This window comes from Peromyscus maniculatus, chromosome 11, assembly GCF_049852395.1.
Source record: "Peromyscus maniculatus bairdii isolate BWxNUB_F1_BW_parent chromosome 11, HU_Pman_BW_mat_3.1, whole genome shotgun sequence".
Lineage (NCBI taxonomy): Eukaryota > Metazoa > Chordata > Mammalia > Rodentia > Cricetidae > Peromyscus > Peromyscus maniculatus.
In genome coordinates this window covers 31581387-31602492 of record NC_134862.1, presented here as the reverse complement: position 1 = coordinate 31602492, position 21106 = coordinate 31581387, and the positions used below count along the sequence as shown (strand labels likewise).

The window sequence follows — 21106 nt, the reverse complement described above, 5'->3', positions numbered from 1 at the left end:
AGAAGTTACATCTCTCAGGCAGAAACAGACCAGAGTTCTTCAACACCTCATTCTGAGACCCTCAAGGAAGTCACTTTCCTTTCTCAGCGGCTGTCTCCACATCTGTGAAGTCAAAACATTCCCTCTAAAACAGGGGAACCCCTACACATGGAAGTGGGAGCACGCCCCGTTTGTGCACACACATGCACAAGGCTCTCTACAGGCCATCTGCTTCCCTGGTTCAGAAAATCATGTTAGCCACTGTCCCTGCAGCTCTTTCCAATAATCTGCAGTTAATGAATTAAAAGGGACCAGGGAGGTGACTCAGTCAATACAGCATTTGCTGTGAAAGCATGAAGACAGAGGTTGGCTCCCCAGCATCCATGCTTAAAAAAAAAAAGACCAAAAAGCCAAGCACTGTAGTATGAACCCATGACCTCAGCACTGCGGAGGGCAGAGACACAAAGATTCCTGGGGCTCACTGGTCAGCTAGTGTAGTTGAATGGGTGAGATCCACGTTCAGTGACAGAGACCCTGTCACTAAAGCATAAGATGGAGAAATAATTGAAGAAGACACTCCACACTGACCTCTGGCCTATGGCCTCTGGAAACACACACACACACACACACACACACACACACACACACACACAGGCACGCGCACACACACGTACACACACCAAAAAGGGGGGGCTGAACAATAAGTACTAGTGGTAAAAGAAATGTGAATAAATTCACCCACAATAACTGTCTATAGAGAGAAGGGTAGGCCTCATTAAGCACAATTATATAGAAATATTACTCCTTTCTAGACATCACACTCAAGTTCTTAAGCCACCCTCTGCCTCAATTCCCCCTTGTGTAGATACAATATAATATCACCTTCCTTGTGGGAGTATAACTCTGTAAGTACTATGCTAGTCTAGCATGCATAAGGTCCTAAGGACTGTCCTCAGAGCTTCATATATATATATATATATATATATATATATATATATATATATATATATGTGTGTGTGTGTGTGTGTGTGTGTGTGTGTGTGTATGAATGAATGAATGAATGAATGGATAGATAGATAGATGATAGGTAGATATAAATAACTGATAAATAGTAGATAGATAGATAGATAGATAGATAGATAGATAGATAGATAGATGATAGATAGGCAGGCAGACAGAAAGATGATATATATAGATATAGATAAAAGATAAATAGTAGATGATAGATTGATAAATAAATAACAGAGATAGATGGGTGAAAAATTGGACTCTGTTGTTGGCCACATCTATATGTTTAAGCAAGCATATGGGTGTTAATCTGTGCTTTTATGCCTGTATACAGGTGTTTATCTATATATATATTGGCATCCATTTCTCCAAGTGCTCTTGAATCCACCCTAGCACACCCTGGGGGAAAACTAATGATTAGATTTATCAAGTGAAGTTTTTCAGCTGCCCATCTGACTCAAGGCAAGTGAGTGCTGGGCAGAGTTTTCAGTTTTTGCAGCAAGGGCAGTTTCAATATCCCCACCTCAACAGCACCAGGGTAGGCCTCTTTGTTGGTATGCTGACTGCTGTCGAAAACGTCTGGGTCTATGCTGTTATGCTTCTAAGATGCTTATAGGTCTGTGTTTGGAGTTTTAAAAACCTCAGATGGCTAATCCATTTACCATGCTCAGTTTCTGTGTCATTATTGGCTTTCAATATGCACCCCAGGAGCTAGGCTCTGACTTCCCTGGGCCCCGGGGTACACTAGACCCTGTGCCCACTTTTAGCCTAATTCTCTAACACTTTTGTTACTGGTGACTGTAGTTTTATTTGCCCAGGTTTTCCAGGGTTTGTGTGTTGGGGGTGGGGGTGGGGAGGACGTGCATCTATGTGGAGAGCAGAAAATGTGCCTCCCTCAGGTGCTCTCTACCTCTTTAAAAAAAAAAAAAAGATTTTATTGCTAAGAGAAAGAAAGCAGGATGAAATAAAATACTCAATAAAAGATAAAAGCAGAACAGAGGTCTGGGGATCATTCAGTGGTAGAGTGTGTGCTTAGTGGGAGGGAGGGCCAGGTTCTGTCTCTAGCATGGTGGGAGGAGGGGCCTGGTTCTATCTCTAGCATGTTCAGAAGTTGAGCATGTGGCCCCACTAGGGAGGTGGAGGCAAAAGGGTGAGTTCAGTAAGTCTGAACCAGTCTAAGGCATCACTGGTCTCAAGGTCTCTAGGCATTGCCTTAGCTAACACCTGGCAGCCTGGGGCATCAGAGCTCCATCCTATTGTGTGGGATGGGGTTTTCTAGTGTACACTGATTTGGTCAGCTTACTCCCATCAAGCCCCGGGAATCCTCCTGCCTCTACCTCCCCAATGCTGGGATTGCAGATGCACACGACCATGTTCAGCCTTTTAAATGGGTGGTGGGGATGTGAACTTGGGTCCTCATGTTGATGCAGCACACACTTTGCTGACTTAGCCATCTCCCCAGCCTGGGTTTTCAGTTTTTATAAGCATAGACGTCCAGCCCAAAGTTGACCTATGTATTCAATGTAAATTGAAGGATTTTTAAATATAATTCAGCTTCGTATTTTTGCCTCCTTATGCCATAAGAGTAAATGAAAAATTCTGATTTTGAATTTTCCACCTTTCAGGAGAGATGGCTTAGCAGTTAAGACAGAGGACCCTGAAGAGGAGCCAGGTTTGGTTCCCAGAACCCACCCACAACTGTCTGTAACTCCAGTTTCAGGGGATCTGACACCCTATTCTGGACTCCCTAGGCACCAGCATGCACATGTTTACAGAAATACATTCAGGCAAACATCCATATGCATAAAATAAAATTTAAAAAAAAACTGGGTTGGTAAAACTGATCAGTCTTCAATCTACAGGCTCAGATATGTTGTCATTTTATCCTGCTTCCTGGGCCCTTTGTGTGTATTTAGAAGAGATCTGTTGCCTCCGGGCATACCTAGTTCCCAGGGTGTATTCCTGGATCCCCGGGTGGTATTCCCTATTGAGCCTCTGTGCTCTCCTGCCCTTTGGATCTTGCCTCCTGCTAGAAGACCAACCAGAAAAAAAGTAGTCAGTCTTCCCTGCCCTTGGAACCCACAAGTCTATCTCAGGAATGTCCTGATCTCACCCCAAAATCTGTCCTGTTCCAGAGACTGACCATTTTTCCATGTCTTATCCCCACCCTCTCCGCTTGATGTTTCTCAGCTGGGGATGGCATAGTTTTTTAAATTTTGGATATACAAGAGAAAAATAACTGGCTAATAATCATGACATTGCATCACACCATAAATGTTGCAAGTGTTATTTACTGATCTGCCTGGTGCAAGGTACGAGAGGAAATGAAAGAAAAGTGGTAGCCATGTACTTATGTTTTTATCGAAGGTGTTATTTGAGTTCCTCTTTGGGACATGGCACTCTGATAGACATTAAAGAGCTAGAGGTGAATAAGATTCCACTCCCTAGACACTTGCAGCTAGTAGGAAAAGACAGACAGGAAACCAAATAATCAGAATGCAGTGTGGTTAGTGTGGTAAAGACAGACTAGTCAGTTGTGTAGACTTTTCTTCCAAATAGAAACAGTCTGTTAGAGCATGGGAAATAAACACAACTTAAAGTCTCAGGAAGTTCCTGAAACTTATAAAAGTCACAATACCCTGCCCTAAGTTCTATAAGCAGTAATGATTGCTGGGGAGAGGAGACTCTTGGACAGGCTGATCTCCATGCAACACATGGCAGGAGCTCCAGGCATTCAACCTTCATGGATCATCACCCAGGCTATGTGGGCTTTTGGTAATGGTAAGGTTTTTGAGTCACCCAGGCTTCTGCTAAAAAAAAAAAAAAAAAAAAAAAAAATCCCTCATTCACACTCCTGTACATAACTCCAATCAATAATCTCATTGGCTCACTAAGCTGGACTTGTATGGACCCCTTGCTTTGGTCTGTCTTCAGTGCCCTATCTGGGTGAGCAGGTGTGGGTTTGTGTCTCCTCAGGAAAAGTCACAGGACGTGTATGAACTGGAGACACCAGGGAGGGAGAAACTAGCTTATTGGTAGGTAAAAGTGGTAAGAAAAGAAGTGATTCAGAAAAAAAATGTTGAATCAATTAGTTCATTTTCTGATGTTTGTAACAAAACATCACAAACTGGGTAAGTTGTGAAGAAAAGAACTCTGTTTAGTTTGTTATGCTGGTCCAAGGCTAAGAACTGCCTCTATGAGTGACCTTCATGCTGACGGAGTCCCAAGCAGCCACTGTGCCATATTAAAAAACAATCTACGACCTCCTTCCCTTTATAAGGCTACTAAGATTCAATTACGCACCTCTCAGGTGACTTTATGAACAACCCTCCCCCTCCCACTTCATCAACTCCTAAAGGTCCCACTTCTACTCACCACAGTTGGAGTCTATCCTCCCTCTTAACAAACACATTAGTGAGTTTTGGAGAGGGCAGATGGCAGCTACCCCACAGAAGATGCTCAAGGCCCCCAAAGGGTTCCTTCTGCTTCTTCCTTGCAGACAACGCCAGCCACAGTCACAGAATCACACTGGCCTTTTCCTGTTAGTGTTGCTACTTAAGCAAGTCCCCAAAATAAAATGAATGCTTTGTGAACCTAAGGCTTCCATTATCAGGAAAGAGCAACACATTAGCCTACAAATAGCCTCAGTGGATTTATTTATGATTAATTATTAACATGATCTTTTTTCAGCAGGTAGAAGAGAAATCTTAAAGGAAACTTCTTCCTAATTGAAAACAGAGGAAAGGTTTGAGCATGGGCACTTGGGTTGGCCTCCCTGGGACCTGAGATCAGGATTCCTGTCCCAGTAATTGTAGGAAGCAAGCTTTCAGTAGAGGAGAACAGGGAGCAGGATACTGCTGGAGAGCAGCAGAAATGTAGGGCAGTTGGAGGCAGCTTCAGTTTGTGCTGGAATTAGTCCCATCCAGAAGCAAGAAGCTGAGAGACTGGGAAGATGGCTTAGTTGGTAAAGTGTTCACTATGCAAGCATAAGGACGTGAGTTCAAGCCCCAGAATGTACAGTTCACATCTGTAATCCCAACACTGAAGAACAGGCAGAGGAAGATCCTGGGGGCTTGCTGGCCATCCAGTATAATTGGCAAGCTCCAGGCTCCAGTGAAAGATCCTGGCTCAAAGACAAGACAAAGAGAGATCAAGAGAGACACCTGATACCAACCTCTCATTGCCACACATGCTCAGGCACACACACACACACACACACACACAAACACACAAACACACACACACACACACACACACATACACACACACACACACACACACACACACACACACACACACACACACACAGTGGTGCAGAACAACATCTTCCATAATCAGGAACCCAGGACTGAGCAAGGGGAGACAGTAGTTATCAGCAGGGCAGATAAGGAGACATAGCCCCTGAAGACCAGTGACCATAGCGGAGCCTGAGGTCATGCAGGAGGGTTCCAGGAAGGCAATAGATGCAATGTTTGGAAGTTGAAGATGATCTAAAGATGATCTCAGTAGGTAGAATGTTTGCCTAGTGTGCACAAAGCTCTGCATTCCATCCCAGCACTGCATAAACTGGATATAGTAGTGCCCACTGATAGTCCAAGCACTTGGATGACAGGTAGGAGATCAGAAGTTCAAGATCACCCTCGACTACACAGTGAATCTGAGCCAGTCTGGACTATATGGTGAGACTCTGTCCTAAAATGAGACAGGGGATGAAGGGGAAGGAGAGAAGGGGAGAAAAATGAGTAAGTATATTAATTATGCTGGACACCAAGTATGTAAATGCATGTGCACACATGTATGTGTGTGAAAAACCTGAAAGGTTCCTAAAGTCAGTTCCTGATGGAGGCCATCTTTTCTCCTCTGGCAGCTTCTTCAAGAGAGTTCACAGCACCTTAGACCCTAGGTATCAGAAAATAGAGACTTCCAAACCCTAATCTGCCTTCTTTTGATGGTAAACTGCAAAGCCCAGATGCTCCAATCTGGGTTACATGGCATGACATCCTCCAATTGCCCCTGACCAGCATCTCTGCTTTAATCTCTAGGGATGCCCCAATGTCTGGAGCACCAAACTTACATGAGAGTTGCAGATATGGCAAAGTCTCACCTCCGGCTGCTGATAAATAGACCAGGCAGCCTAGATACAAATCTTTAGCACAAGCTAAAGAAATCACTGCCTGTGCCAGGAGATGGACCTCAGCCTCTGCCTTAGGGGAAAAGAAACTGAAACAAATGTACTGATCAATTCTCCAGAACTGTCTGGGACAAACTTTTACTTAAAAATGGATCCCCTAAATCACTATGGTCCATAAAGTGCATGGTAATCTTTCATTTTAACTCTGAACTTAGCACAGCCTACAGACCGGAGAAGGGAGTACAAACTCAGAGATTACCCAGATCAAATTGGCCTGTAGCAACATCCGTGGAATTATTTTGATTGTTATTTGATGTAGCATCCAGCCCACAGTAGGTGGAGTTATTCCCTGGGCAGATGGGCTCTTGCTACACAAGAAAGCTAGCAGAACATGAACCTGTGATTGAGTGAGCCAGCAAGCAGCATTTCTCCACAGTTTCTGCTTCAAGATCCTGACTGAGTTCCTGTCTTGACTTCCCTCAGTGGTGGACTATGACCGGAAACTGTAAGGCAAATAAATCATTTCCTCTCGTAAGCTGCTTTGGTCAGAGTTTTATCACAGCTAGAACAGTATGCCTTACCCACATCTGTTGTTCTCTGAGTTAGAGTAATGTCCTTGCTTCTAAAGTAAGATATTATCCAGTCCTCAATTCAAACATGTCAAGTTAAAAAACATGATCAGACTGTTCTCTACCTACATCTTCTTTGCTTTATGCATTCTTTTTTTTTTTTTTTTTTTGGTTTTTCGAGACAGGGTTTCTCTGTGTAGCTTTGCACCTTTCCTGGAACTCGCTTTGGATACCAGGCTGGCCTCAAACTCACAGAGATCCACCTGCCTCTGCCTCCCGAGTGCTGGGATTAAAGGTGTGCGCCACCACCGCCCGGCGCTTTATGCATTCTTACAACTCTGCTGGATGTTTTCTTGCTGGCTAGAGTTTCTAGACCACAAATCTATAAAACAGGCATCAACTAGATACTTATAGAAAACTTTGGAAAACGCTAATTATATCTGGTTACAGGTGTAACCAAGCTCTGGCAGTATATTCCAGACATACAGTATTAAGCTAATAACCACCCTCTACAGCCCTACTATTCTCTAAAGGTATTTTCCAGCCTTTTGACGTTGCTTCACAGGGTTTTCATTGACAAAGTTTACACTCAAGAACCATGCAAATGAGTTAAAAAAAAACACTGAAGACTGATAGTTTGCTGCTGTTGCTTGTCGTTGTTTTATTTTATGTGTATGGGTGTTTTGCCTGCATGTGTGTATGTATGTGTGTCATATGCATACTTGGTGCCCACAGAAACCAAAAGAGGGTTTCAGATCTGCTGGAACTGGAGTCACAGATAGTTGTGAGTTTCCATATAAGTACTTGGGCTCAAACCCTAGTCCACTGAAGAAGAGCCAGTACTCTTAACAATTGAGCCATCTCCCCAGCTGAAGTCTTTTTTAAAAAATAATTTTATTTTATAATTAATTTAATTTTACATATCAGCCACAGATTCCCCCATCTTCCCTCCTCCCCCAACCTTCCCCCCCAATCCAACACCCATTCCCACCGCCTCCAAGGCAAGGTCTCCCCTGGGGAGTCAGCCCAGCCTGGTAGATTCAATTGAGGCAGGTCCAGTCCCCTCCTCCCTACACCAAGGTTGAGCAAAGTGTCTCAGCATAGTCCCTAGGTTACAAACAGCCAGCTCATGCACCAAGAACAGGTCCCAGTTCCACTGCCTGGGGGCCTCCTAAACAGTTCAAGCTAATCAACTGTCTCACTTATCCAGAGGGCCTGGTCCAGTTCCATGGGGGCTCCTCAGCTATTGGTTCACAGTTCATGTGTTTCCACAAGTTTGGCTATTTGTCCCTGTGCTAGATGTAAAGCAAAGGATGACTAGACTGTTATTCACAACTCCAGGGAGGCTATCTAGTAAAGAGGACCCTAAGAAAGACACGGGGATCGCCCAATGACAGAGAAATGGATGAGATCTACATGAGCAAACTGGGGGTGAGGGGGTAATAGAGGGCAAGGGTTGGGGGAAAGAGAGCTTAGGGGAGCAGGAAATCCCAGCTGGATCAAGAACAGAGGGGGAGAACAAGGAAAGAGATACCATGATAAATGGGAACAGGAAGAAGCAGAGTGCTAGAGAGGTCCCCAGGAATTCACAAAGATACCTCTACTATAGACTACTGGCAATGGTCAAGAGAAAGCCTGAACTGACCTACTCTGGTGATCAGATGGCCGAACACCCTAACTGTCCTGATAGAACTCTCATCTAGTCACTGGTGGAAGCATATGTAGAGATCCATGGCCAAGCCCCAAGTGGAGCTCCAGTAGTTCAATCAGCAAGAAAGAGGAGGGATTATATGAGCAAGAGATATCAAGACCATGATTGGAAAAAGTCCAGCTGAAGTCTTATGTTGTAAGTATGTTTAATATTTTATGTTGGGCTAAGGTCACAGTATAACATAGACCACAAGTTTCATTATAATTGAATTCATGTTCTCTTGTGTAGCTTTAATAGTCATGCTCTTGTTTTTGCAAATAAATATGTAAATACACTGAAGCAATATGTTTACAGAAAAACAATTGAAATTTACAAATAAGAAAACCTTAATTGCGATGAGTGCTTATTGGACCAGAATTAGCCTTGCTAGTAAAGTAAATAAAGGCTGTGCACAGGAGAGTAATGATTCTAGTTTTGTTGTTTAACAGTTTCCTCTGAACTGAAATATTCTTCCACCCTGGAACAAGGATCCTTAAAATTCAGAAAGTAAACAATTCAGAAGTCTCAGGCATTCCATGAAAGTTACAGGATCTAAAATGCCCCTCTTTCCTCAGGTCATATAAACAGCTAGTACTGCTGAGGAAAGGAGGCTGCAACCCATTGAGCTGCTTGCATATTGTGTCGAGAGCTCTAAGGAAGCAGCTTCTATGAGCTGTCACTCATGCTAGGGTGGGCTTTCAGTGATGCAGCTGCCTTTGAGTCACCCATGCTCCTGAAACTTACGCCAAACATGTCATCGGTTCACCAAGTTGGACTTTGATGCAATCATTTCTGCAGTCTGCTGTCAGGTACCCTATTTATGGTAAGTGGATGTTTGTTCATGCCTCCCCATGAAAAGTTTCACAGAGGACACAAAGACTTGTACACGAACATTTACATAGCATCCCTCATAATAGCAAAAGAGTGCAGTCATTCTAAATGTCTATCAACAGATGGCTATATAAACAAAATGTGTGTATATTGACACAACGGAATGAGTTTATCCCTTTCCTGAGATTTCTATTACTGGAGACCATCTGAAGGTCAGCATTCTTTAAACTCAGTAGAAGAGACTTCCTGATCCTGTTGGCAAACACAGAATAGTTCTTATACATAATGTCAAACATCTTGCCACGCCGATGTCCTTCATATCATCAGCTTCCATGTTAGTCATGACTGCTACTGCTGCGTTGGCTGAACTGAGCGGTCCAACAAGTCCAACATCTTGAGCATCTGCCCCTTGTAAACAGAACTACCACTCATATGCCTCCCATTCAGTAACAGTTTGTATTACCCCCTCCCTTCTCCTGTTCACAAATTCACCAACAGAATTTCTCAATGCAAATAACTAAAAACTGAATTACAAGCATGAACCAACTTCGCTGGACATAATCAGTGGATTAGACATCAGAGGGAAATCCACTTGTTTTCATAGCTCATCTGCCTCCTCAATTTGAACTTCCCACCTCCCCTTCACCTTACACTAGGAAATAAAAGTTCATTCAATACAAAGTGAGAAAGGGTTTTGTGACTGCCGGACAATTGTCCAGCAATTGAGTTTGTTTTTAAATAACTTCAAGTATAATTTTTCTCAAATTGGACTAGTTCTCCCTAAGAAGATAAAGCTGAGCCTGGGAACATGTTCCCAGGCTCAGCTGGTAAAGTGCCTGCCAAACAAGCCTAGGACCTGAGCTCAGATCATCGGCACCCACATAAAAGCCGGGCATGGCAGCACATACCTATAATCTCAGTTCTGGGAAAGTGGAGACAGGCCCATCCCTGGATCTCAGTGGCTACCCAGTCAAAGAGCGTCAGGTTTAGTGAAAAACCCTGTCTCACAAAGTAAAGTGGGAGAGTGATCAAGGAAGACATCCCATGTTGGCCTCCAGACTCTACACATACACTCATACACGTGCATGGGCACCCTCATGAACACATATGTACACCACACACAAACAAGGAAAGCTGAGCATCTAAACCATAATGCTCCAGGCAAAACATACCATTAAAATCTGGGCATTTTTATTTGCTAGAGATTTTGGAAAGAATTCTAAAATCACTGAGTGTTTAAGTTGGTCTCAGCAGGACTCTTGGTGTCAGATGTCTTCAGATTTGACTCTTTCCTTTGCTAATTTTGTCTTCTTTGTTAAAGTTCCTGTAACCTTTCTAAACTTACGCATATATCTCAAAAATAGACAAGGTTGTGAGAGTCCAAGGTGCCTGTCACCTAGCTAAGACTCAGCAGAGTGTGTGTCCTTGTTCTACACCTACTGCTCAGATGAAAAGAACGGCCATACCTAGTCCACCCTCGGCCCACACCGTACATGGCATATGTACCAAAGGCTGATGCTTAGTGAGTTCATTGCCGTGTGCTTTATTCACCAGCACTGCCATGTCCGTGACTGATTGAGAAACAGATGCCTAAAAGGAGCCACTCCAGCACGGCAACCACTTGGCTGAGGAGGTAAATGGAAACTAACTAATTCTACTGCCCACAATAGAGTCCCAGGAGAAGAGACGGTGCAGGAGGTAAAACAGGGAGAGAAAGGGGACTTCTCAGTTTTTTTTCCTTATATTTCTTACCTCTCAGATGTCTATCTGTATTCAGCTGCAGAGTAAACAGAAAAGTCATCTGTTGAGTTGACATGTACTCTTCCCATCAAAAGCGACCTTGGTCATGGAGGCACCAGAGGATTCGCCACTGCTCTTGGTTGCACACCAGAAGCGGATGGTAAGACCCTAGGGCTGAAGATACCACATACCTTGGTTGCAAGATACAGAGAAAGGGAAAACAAGCTAGAACTGAGGTGGAAACTTCTTCCTTGATGGCTAGTTTTCATCAGGCAGAAGATGCTATGCAGGCTGCTGGGGAGGAGGAAAAAGCATCAACAGTCTTACCCAATGGTGAACCTTATTGTGGTGTTTTGAATGACAATGGCCCCATAGACTCATAGGGGGTGGCACTATTAGACATATGGTTTTGTTGTAGGCCACAAAGTGTGGCCATGGTGGAAGACTTGTGTCACTAAGGGTGGACTTTGAGGTTTCAGAAGCTCAAGTCAGGCCCAGTGTCACTCTCTATTCCTGCTACCTGCCAATCCAGATGTAGAACTCTCAGCTCCTTCTCCAGAACCTTGTCTGCCTACATGCCACCATGTTTCCTGCCATGGCAATAATGGACTAAACCTCTCAACCTGTAAGCAAGCCCCAATTAAATATTCTCCTTTATAAGAGTTGCCATGGTCATAGCATCTATTCACAGCAATAAAATCCTACCTAAGATACTTGTAAACTTCAATGCCAACATGCCAAGAAAGATGTGCCCATGTTTGCAATAGTGGCACAAGGTTCTGGGGGTAACCAACTGAACTGGTTGGATTTGAATTCTACCCATTTGGAAAGAATCCATGCATGTCTTAGTAAATCCAGTCAAAAACATGACTGGTGAGGTCTTGGGCCATATATAGAGAAAATTTACTACTGTTTAGTTAAATAGTCAAACTATTTTCTAAGTATCTGTATTTATAACCATAGACAAATGCTACTCTTAGTCTTTGCCATGAAAAGAGGTAAAGCCAGAGAATCACAGCTGCTCAAGGTATTGAGTATAAGTGACAGATGAATGCACAGCCCTAAACATGACATTTGTAACACCCTCTCTAAGGCTTAGAGAACATCATAGAAGTAGAAATACTCTAAGAGCTAGATAACAGGGGGAAAGGATGTAAAATGCTATTTTCATGTGATGGCACAGCATCATATATTGAACTCACCACACCTGTGGCAACTTGTACTAGACCTGCACAAGATTGGCCCTGAAAACAATCACAAGATTGGCCCTGAAAACAATCAGTTAGACATTTGGGAAAGACTCATGAGCCCCCCTCCTTCCCTACTGAACTGTAGGCTACTTACAGATTCTTAGAGAAAAGGAGTTGTGGTGGTTTTAATAAAAATGGCCCCCATAGGTCCACAGGGAGTGGCACTATTATGAGGTGTGGCCTTGGAGTAGGTATGGCTTTGTTGGAAGAAGTGCATCATTTGGTGGGGGTGGGGAGCCTTTGAGGTCTCAAATGCTCAAGCCAGGTCTAGTGTGCCATTCACTTCTTACTGCCCTGCCAATCCAGATGTAGAACTCTCAGCTCACAGCAATAAAACCCTAACTAAGACAGGAGTCATATTTCTAATGAGCTCACTAGGCACCAGTGGATACAAAACAAAAAAGTATGAACATGGGAAGGAATTGGTAAAAGGAAAGATTGACAGAGGAAGGAAATAAAAGCAATTCAAATAAATTTTATCATATAGGAAAATGCCCAAGAATAAATGTAATTAATTAAAAAATGACTGAGGCAGGAAGATTGTAAGTTAAGACAAGCTTGGGTTACCTAGTTACATACACACATACATACACACATACACACACTAACAACAACAACTTTGGGTAGCTTTCTTGTTTTGCAGATGTAATCATAATGATTTCTGTCATACTTATCCATATGCACATGTATGTGCTCAAGTATGCATATGTATGCATCTTTCCATCTGTACTGGTTGGTTTTAACTGTCAATTTGCCATAACCTAAAATCACCTGGGAAGAGAGCCTCAATTGAGACACTATTTAGAGCAGGTCAGCCTGTGAGCATGGCTGTGGGGAATTGTCTTGATTGTTAGATGATGTGGGAAGACCCACCATGAATGTGGATGGTACCATTTCATGATCTGGGCCTTGGAATGCATGGGAGTGAAGAAAGCCTGCTGGGTTCTAGCAAACAGCAATCAAGCAACAATGTGCTTAATACCTCTGCTCTTGACTGAGTATTGTATGAAACTAGGTCCTTGAGTTCTTGTCTTGATTTATCCAAAGCCAAATAAACTTTTTATTCTCTTATGTTGCTTTTTGACGGAGTATTTCATCACAACAACAGACATGGCACAAGAACTGAGTAACTTATTCTTGTTTTACAAATGAAGAAATGGGGCTCCGGGACACTTAAGTCAATGCACAAAGTTATATGTGAAAGAATTGGAAGTTAAGACACAAATCTATCAAGTCCATGTGCTTCACTCCAAAAGCCCATGTCCTTCAACCTCCCTGGGAATTAGGAAGGTGTCAAGAACAGAGTTTGGGAGGCTGAGGCTGCATAGTCAGTAGTTCAGTCACAACTGAATTTCAAAGCTCTCTCACCAGGACAATGCAAATATAGCAATAATGGTCTACTGCCTCCTCAAAAAAGACTGTGAGCTTTGTAGGATGCAGTGTAATAAGAAGATCCACCAAGGGAACACATATAAATCATTCCCCTAGTGAATTAAAACACCCCTTGAAAATTACTGTGAGCAGCTCATATATGTTGGCCCAAACTTGCCCTTTCTCTGCTAAAAAAAGCACAAGTGTCTATGCATCCACTCAGCTTACCTTTGCAGGCTGTAGCAGAGTTGGCACTCAGAAAACAGTCAAGGTTGTCTAGAGGAACAGAACTGATAGAATAAGTGTATGTGAAATGATTTTAATTTTGTTTAGACAAAAAGGGGGAAATGCTGTGGGATGGTCTTTCTGTATACTGTGAATATGTGTTGCTACCACTGGTTACCAAAGAGGCTGTTTTGGCCTATGGTGAGACAGCCAGGCAGGAAATCCAAGGGAGATACAGGTAGAAGAAAGATGGGTTTGGAGGAGATGCTACAAACTTCAGGGGGAGGGGGAGCAAGATGTAGTGGAATACAGGTAAGCCATGAGACATGTGATGATACATAGATTAATAGGAATGGGCTAGTTTAAGATAAAAGAGTTAGTTAATAATAGCCTGAGCCATCGATCAAACAGTTTATAATTATTATTAAGCCTCTGAGTGATTATTTTATAAGTGGCTGTGAGACCACGAGAGCCAGGCAGGACAAGAAAAACTTCCATCTCTCTCTCTCTCTCTCTCTCTCTCTCTCTCTCTCTCTCTCTCTCTCTCTGTGTGTGTGTGTGTGTGTGTGTGTGTGTGTGTGTGTGTGTGTGAGGGATTATTAGATTGCCTTACATAGTAAAGGCTGGGTAGTTCAACAGTGGTTGCCTGCAAACAGGAGAGCCCAATAGATGCTAAGTCCACAAGAGTGGATATGTCAGGGATGTCAGTCAGATACTGATGGCCTAGAGGATTCCTGGAGAGACATTAGTCTTTAGTCCCTGTTGGAAGGCCAAAGAAGCTGAGTTCCAATGTCCAGGATGGGCAGCAGTGGAGGCAGCTGCAACAATAGGACAAACGAAGTCAAGAGCAAAATGGGAAGACAGGCAGGTCAAGCAGCCCCGATTTCCCCTGGGACTTCTCTATGTATGGGCTACCACAGGGATGTGCCACACACTCTAGGGAAGGGTCTCCCCTCTGTTATTTTTCCCTCACAGACCCACCCAGAGTTGTGTCTCTTAGTTGGTTCCAGATCCAATGAAGTTGACAAGCAAGATTAACTATCACAATAGGTGGTGAGGTGAATTGCTAGAACAAAATTATCTCCCCGATACTCCTTTTTCATTGCCCATTGCCTTCACAGAGTGCCACACTTAGTGCTTCAGAGTATGAAGGTCTGAGACTCCATTCTTGATCTCAGAAAACATAAGTCATGGTTGTAGACATGGTTAAGGCAGGAAACCACTTGCAAGCATGAGGAGCTGAGTTCAATCCTAGAATCTATGTTAAAAAAAATAATAATAAGTTAGGTGTGATACCATGCATTTTCCATCCCAGCTCTAGGAGACAGAGGCAGGTGGATCCCTGTGTTGCTAGCTAGGCAACCTGGCCTACTTAGCAAGCTCCAGGCTAGTGAGAGACCCTCTCTCAGAAAGGAAGGTGGACAGACATTGAAACAGTGACACTCAAGGATGTCCTCTGGACTCTGCACAGATGTACACAGACAGACCTACACACATTCATGAATGTAGAGAGAGGAGAGGGGGGGATATTAGAGAAGAGGAAGCACAAAGAATACAACCCATGAGACTCTGTGGCAGAATGGAGACACCAAGAGAAAACCAGCTACAGGGTACCAGATGTGGCATAGTGGGGTAAGAAGCTTTGTAAGTTTGGATGGCTAACAAAGATGTCAAGGACTCCAGGCACCTCTCTGCATCCCAAGAGCCTTTCAGACATCTAGAACACTGACAACACAGTGACAGCAGAAGATGTTCTTGGGGAGATGGAATGGTGGGTTTAAAAAAAAGAAATAGAATCTTCTAGAGGAGGCCCCCACTGATGAAAACCGAGCTTGGAAGAAATGGAGTACATGCTTGCCAGCCTGTGCTCTAGAAGACAGCCAAGCAGGCTGACAGCCCTTCATGGACCTTGCTGGGACCCAAATTCACATGTCTTCTGAAAAACAAATTTTTTTGGCAAAGGAGTAACTTCCTCACTTGGAAGAGAGCTTTCCTTGCAAATATTGAGCTTTGACTGGGAAGATGGTTCAGTCAGTGAAGTGTTTCAAGGGCAACCATGAAAACTTGAGTTCTACCCATGCAAAAAGCCAAACGTGATGGTGCATGTTTATAATTCCAGATCTAGGGAGGCCTTGCAAAGTGGATCCCCCCAGCTCACTGGCCAGCCAGCCTAGCCTGCTTGGAGAATCAAAGGTACAGGTGAGAAACCCTGCATCAAAAACTAAGGTGGCTGGTTCTTAAGTAATGACCCCTTCAAGCATATGCTCACATTACACATGCTTCTGCATGTGACTGTGCATCCATACACATACGAACACACATATGCATGAGCTTTGAATTCCAACAGAACCAAGATCAGAACCATCCTCCTCTACCTACCAGTTGTCTCTTTCTTCATCTCTGGTTTTCAAAAGGAATAAATAAATTTCCATGGGCCTGACAACAGAAGGGATCAATAATTCTTAGTTCTTCCACTGTTTTGCCAATAATTAACTTTGTTTGCTTTGCAAGCCAGTCAAAAGATTTCCCCAGTACCCGGTTTGGAGATCTATCAATATTAGAGAGCTCATCTCAACATGTTTGCCTGTTTTGTGCTGTACAAACAATGCCTGAGATGGGGTAGTTTCAAAAAGAATAGAGACTTACTGTTATAGCTTTGATGACTGCAGAGTCCAAAGTCAAAAGCCTGTCTTTCATGAAGGCCTCCTTGATCATCATTCTGTAAATGGACAAGCAGAGAGCAAAAGAGTATTTGCAAGAGAGAAGGAGATTCCATGGCCATGGTAAGAACCGCAGTCCTGTGATAACAGTCCTGGGCCATCAAGGTCTCTGCAGGGATAAACTGGCATGCAGACATCCCACTTTTCAACATCTTTGCTCTAAGAATTGATGAACTTGAATATCAGTGACATGTTCAAATCATCACAACCCAATGCAACAAGAGTAGATAAACCTGGACTCTTTGGTCTACACATTATATTATGGCTACCCCATTCCTCTGGAACTGTAGATAACCACATATGTGAAGCTAAGAGAAGAAAAATTACCCAGAGAGAGTAGCCTGTGCAGCTTTCTTGTGTGTTTAGAGAAAATCACCTTTTTCTTCTTTAATAATGATGCAAAAATTGGGACTGGGGAAATGGTTCAGTTGATAAAAATCTTGCTTTAAAAGTACAAGTACCTGAGTTCTGTCCCCATAACCCATGTGATGACACACATTTGTAACCACAGCTCTGGAAAAGCAGAGACAAGTGGACCCCTGAGCCTCCCTGGCCTTATACTCTAGTCAAATCAGTGAGTCCCAGTCCAGTGAGAGACCCTTTCCAAAACTAAAGTGGAGGGCAACTAAGAAACAACATCCAAGGTTGGCATCCAGCTTCCACAAACATGTGGACAAATGTACTTGTGCACACACACACACACACACACACACACACACACACACACGCACGCACGCATACACACAGACACATACAGACATCCAAAATTAAATAAATAAATAACATCAAAAACTTAATAAGAATTTTGTCCAAACACAATCAGCACTATTATTAAGAAGGTAACCATTCCAGTGAACAAAGAATAACACACTGATGGGCTCTTTTCTGTCAATTTTAATTGTTTATATAGAGATTGGTAATCTTCTATAAAAATAAATACTAAATAAGAACTACTGCAGTATTTATGGGCCTGTCACAGGAACTCAACTTTGTCACTGTGGTGTGAAAGCCATCATAAACAGGACCTAAACAAAGAGGCCATCCTGTGCTGCAACATGATTGTTCACACACTGACTTCCTGATCTTGTGTAGTGTACATGTCAGAAATACTCTGTCTTCATAGACCCCTAGCACACCATTAATGTTTCAGAAGGCAATTTTCGTTCTCATGGCTTCGTACAATAGGTACTTAATAGGATTTGGATGTGGTGTTTTGCTTGCCAACCCTGACCTGGTCATAGGCTTTAACAGAATCTTGGGAGTTATCTTGCACCTACAGAAGAAATGATGACTTGTTCATGATCAGTGGGAATTCTCAGATCAACATCAAAGAGTGTAGCTATTGCTGACTCAGAAAAGAGGAAGGAAGGAAGAGAGAAGGGGAGGGAGGGAGGAAAGAAATAGAAGAAGAAAAAGGAGAGAAGGGAAGGAAGGAGGAATCAGAGGGAGGGAGGGAAGAAAGGAAGGAAGGAAGGAAGGAAGGAAGGAAGGAAGGAAGGAAGGAAGGAAGGAAGGAAGGAAGGAAGGAAGGAAGGGACAATGGAGGGGGAGACAGTGTCTTAGTTACTTTCTATTGCCATGACAAAGTAACTTAGAAAAGAAAACATATCGTTGGGGCTTGCTTACAGTTCCAGAGAGTTAGTCCATGATCATCATGGTGGGCAGCCTGGCAGCAGGCAGAAAGGCATTGGCACTGGAACAGCAGCTGAGAGCTTACATGTTGAAACAATACCACAGGAAGAGAGAGACACAGTAACCGGAAATAGCATGGAGTTTTTAAACCTCAAAGCCAACCCCCAGTGACACACATCCTCCAACCAGGGCACAACCTCTTACTTCCAGAAAAATTACACCAACTTAAGAAAAAGTATTCAAATATATGAGCCTATAGGGGCCACTCTCAATCAAATCCTACAGAATGGGAGGGAGGGAGAGAGGGAGGAAAAGAAGGAAGGAAGAAGGGGAGGGAAGGAAAAGAAGAAGGGGAAGAGGAAGGAAGAGAAAAGAGATATAGAAAAGAGGATAAAAAAGAAAAGACCCTTTTTTCAACATCTTTTTGTTTTAATCAATGTCAATATCAAGAGGTCTGGGGAAATCCTCACCTTCTCCACATTTTAGTTTACTCAGTCATGAGTTTGCTGTGATGATGCTTCCTAGAAGGATGAACAGCAAGTCACTCCTGGTACCTGCACAGTGTGCTTTCCATTCGCAGGCTACAAGGAGGTGTGCTGAGGCCTTGAAGCTATTAAAAAGAAAAAAAAAAAAAAAACACTGCCACTTCACCTTCACACAAAACCACCAAAGGAAATCGAGGCGACAAGACGTAAAAGGCCACTTTCTCTTTTTTAAATTGCTTTACATATTTTAATTCTTGTATTTCCCTTGGGGTTAGATATTTCGGTCACACGGTTATCCAATTAAAATGAAAACTCTCTGCCTTATTCTTTCGGCGAGGACAGCTGCCAGCTGCTAAGTTTTATAAAGTCTTTAATCTTGTCCATAAATATTTAACAAGAACTGGTTGGTACATAGACCACAGCAAAGTAAGAAATCAAAGGGAAAATCCTAGGGATAACATCGATTCCATGTGAAAGCCATATAAAACAAAAACAGAGTGACCACCCTCCTCCTTTTACTAAAAACATAAAACATATCTGAGTATTTTGATCACTCTTTAGCCTGCTTGTCCTCGCAGATGTACGAGAAAGGCCAGATTATAAAAAGATACTTATGAGGCTGTCTACCCTTTTCTTCAGTTTCCTGCCATTTGTTTCAGAGCTGGCCTCTCTGGTTTCCATGGAAACCCAGCGGGAGGCTCTCTATGAACTTCAACAGCATTTGACCTTCAAGACCTGTGTGTGTGTGTGTGTGTGTGTGTGTGTGTGTACATGCATGTGTTGTATTATGTGTGTGGCATATGTATACATGTATGTACTGGTATGTATACCCATGCATATTCAGTGGAGGGAAGAGGAGGATGTCAGGTGCCCTGCTCTCTCATTCTCTTCCTTATTCATCTGAGACAGGGTCTCACAGAACCAGAATCTAGTCTAGTAGCCAGCAAGCCCCAGACATCCTCTCATCTCAGGCCCCCATTCCTCAGGTTACAGATGTGCCCTCAGCTTTGGTTGCTGGGATTCGAAGTCAAGTCCTCATGATTGCACAGCAAATGCTTTGATACACTGAGCCATCTCCTCAGCCCAGGAGCTCTTTTTAGAAAGTTTCACTTATATGCACACACATACACAGGCAAATACACGCTCCTCTACCCAGACCAGCACATCTATACATCTTTGTCATCACATTCCATGCTCATTAAAACTCACAATAAACAACTAAATACCCACACATATGTACACACACACACATACACACACACACACACACACACACACACACACACACACACACTCGCACAGAGAGAAAGTAACTACAAGTAAGCCAAAAAATGTACACCTTCTACTTATACCCAAGAAGAAAAGCTTCGAGTTGTTTCTTATGGGTATTTAGACTTCATTCTCTCTTCCATCACTTCTCACATCCATTCTGCAAGTCTTGAATTTTTAAAGCAGTCTTCACTTCCACCTCTTCCCAAGAAATTTGGGTCCACGTGGAATCACAGAACATGCTAGAGAAGACCCTTACAGAGGTCTTTTAGGCCGCTCTCCCTAACTTGCTTTAGTAACTATCCGATCTCTGAACTGAATGATTGTAGCTGGTAAGAGTTCTTCAAGGCTAACAGAGTCCTTGGCTGTGCCTTGAGCTCACTGATTACACCTTCACTCTTTCCACAATTGAGCAGAAGTCAGGCAGCCATCATTTTCTCCATAGCAGTGTAGACGGGCCGAGTAGTAGTAAACTTTCTCACTACTGTGACCAAATACCTGACAAATGCCACTTAAGGAAGGAAGGGTTATTTGTCTCACAGTTTGGGTGTACAGTCCGTCATGGTGGTGAGTTATGACAGCAGGAGTGTGAGGCAGCGGGTCACATAGCAACCACAGTCAGGAAGCAGGAGATGAATACTGGGGCTCAGCTCACTTCCTCCTTTTTATTTAGTCCAGGACTCCAGCCCATGACATGGTACCACCCACATTCAGGGTATGTGAGTTTTCTCACTTCAGTTAACATCCTCTAGAAACAGTCACAGGCACACCAAGAGGCTCATCTTCCATCCTGTCAAGGTGACAACAGTAACTAACCATCTTAGCTAAGCAAAGGGTAACCAAATGGAAAGACAGACAACCTAAGGCAGAATAACGCGGATTGCTGTTTGTTCCTCGGTCTTTCTTATTCTTGCTCAGTAACTCTGGGCCTTCAAGGCACTCCTCATTTCCACTTAGCTTTTAATCTGCCTTGAGTTTCTTCTATCATCCAAAGGCAAGATTTTCTACTTACAAAAACCTCAGAGAAGCTAGGTTGCTTACCGTAGGAGTTCCCTAAGGCTTTGAGATGTGCCCTCAGCTTTGTGCCTTTTCAAACACAAAAGACAAAAAGGAATGTGCCTTCCTCAAACAGTTGCCTCTCTTGATCCAGTTCCTTTACACCGGGGACAAATGTCCATTGGTGCACTCAACGCTGCATCCATTCAT

At 43.2% G+C, this 21106-nt stretch overlaps 1 long non-coding RNA gene across 1 annotated transcript in view; it reads right to left on the bottom strand.

Annotated features, from left to right (window-relative positions):
* LOC121821224 (uncharacterized) overlaps nt 1-19312 on the bottom strand; it is a 31694-nt gene extending 12382 nt beyond the window's left edge. The window contains exons 1-4 of the long non-coding RNA XR_006061919.2: nt 19259-19312; nt 18617-18756; nt 16441-16513; nt 10961-11122 (exon numbers count right to left, since the gene is read on the bottom strand). This is a non-coding gene — a long non-coding RNA (uncharacterized LOC121821224). The remainder of the gene's footprint in view (nt 1-10960; nt 11123-16440; nt 16514-18616; nt 18757-19258) is intronic.
* Nucleotides 19313-21106: the final 1794 nt, after the last annotated feature.